The following is a 1,998-nucleotide window of genomic DNA, read 5'->3' as shown; positions in this document are numbered from 1 at the left end:
ACAGCATGTTACATTTATAAGAGGAGTTTTATATGTTCATTAACATCATCTAACAAAAGTAACAGTGTAATTAGGTTTATTCAGAGCATGTTACTATGCATATAAAACTTGATGTAACATTATGTTACTGTTACATTGTTGTTAATGTGCTGGTACAAGCGTTTAGGTTAATTAACAACATATTACTTGCTGTTACATTTCTGTTAATGTGCTAGTACAAGCATTTAGGTTCATTAAGAGCATGTTACTTGCTGTTACTGTGCATATAAAACATAATGTAACATGGTGTGCATTTAGCTTCATTAAACAGCATGGGACATCTTGATGAAACCAAATTCATGCTGAGAGTGTGCATAAAAATTATATATAACATACTGATGAAACCAAATTCATCAACTTACATATGAATCTAATTTCATTGGTAAACATTGCGTCATCATGTAAAGGCTTATGTAATGTACTAATGAGACCATTTGCATYAATGTGTTAGAACATGCGAATTAGCTAATGATGTTTGCAATAGTGTATCAGATACATTGACATGGGTGATTGAGTGCATGTTGAATATGGTAGCAAAATACAGCAAAAACAATATGAAATTGAAAAACTAACCAGGTCGACATTACGCATTTGTACTACTTCGCAATTGTTTTTCGCACAAGATAACAATCCTTTTTTGAAAAGTGCGTATTGGGTGTTATGATTGACGCTCTTAGATCTTAGCTTAGTGTCCCCCTTGTCATAAGCAACGATGTATGAGTATGGTTTATATTAATATAGCTGTTAGACAAGGAAATAAATGACATCTAAAGTATTCGCCTTTTTCACGTACCATAACTTTCGTGGTAAAAAAATAACGACGCAAGGAATCCCTRTTCCTATACCGTTCCTCGTAGTTGAGCAATGTCGCCCATGCGTCGATCACACTAACGTAAATTGTAGTTGTACGCCCCAAGCTTTCGATCGCATGACGATGTAGCGTCGTATCGTTTGGTGTTGAAAACAACAACTCGCTGCATTTAAAACCGTAAAAAATGATAAATAAAAGATGAACACGAATTCCATGGTGGTAATAATGCAACAAAGAAATTTTCATATAATTATAAACTTACTACTTTCCTCCAAGCCCAGCCACTGCCCATTCATGGATTCTTCTTTCTTCTGGTATCAGGTTCAGGTCAACGGCTCTGATAACAAAAGGGGACCTGAGATGGTCACCCAACTTTAGTTCACGTCTTGTCGCTCGCTCCACTTGATATTTCTTTGCATCTTCGGATACATTACATTCGGCCTCTTCATGCAATACCATTGACAAAGGTTCCGATTGCTTGATTGGACTAATACCCAAATCAAACTTTGGAGGAGTAATGGTTGCATATGGTCTTTTCCTCTTTGACGTTGATATAGTATTTTCAGCTACTTTATCAACTGCTTCAATGAAACCAGGGCTTAACCAAATCTTGGGCAGTGGGTTTTCATTGAAACCACATGGCTGACTTACAACAATATCCATTGAAGGTTGTCCATCATTTTTTGCAGTTGAATGATCCTTTAATCCACTGGAATGAGTGTCGTGTGTCGTGTTACATGCTCTTTCCTTGAACATGTCATCCAATTGATTCTTGTATTGCTTGAAATCTTCGTCATCTAGAAACTTGGACATCGCTTCTTTAATCTCCATCTCAGCCTCCACTCTTGCACTTAAAACAACAGCGATCTTAATAAGTATCCGTTCAACATGATCCTGCATTTGTTGACATTTAAATGTATTAGAAATTGCATAACTTAAAATAATAAAATGAAAGACAATACACTGCATCTGTGCATATAAAACTTGAAGTAACATTATGTTACTGTTACATTGCTGTTAATGTGCTGGTACAAGCGTTTTGGTTAATTAACAGCATGATACTTGCTGTTACATTTCTGTTAATGTGCTTGTACAAGCATTTAGGTTCATTAACAGCATGTTACTTGCTGTTACTGTGCATATAAAAC

The sequence above is a fragment of the Cynara cardunculus genome, assembly GCF_001531365.2.
Source record: "Cynara cardunculus var. scolymus isolate 2C chromosome LG 14, CcrdV1, whole genome shotgun sequence".
Lineage (NCBI taxonomy): Eukaryota > Viridiplantae > Streptophyta > Magnoliopsida > Asterales > Asteraceae > Cynara > Cynara cardunculus.
This window is presented reverse-complemented; position numbering follows the sequence as displayed.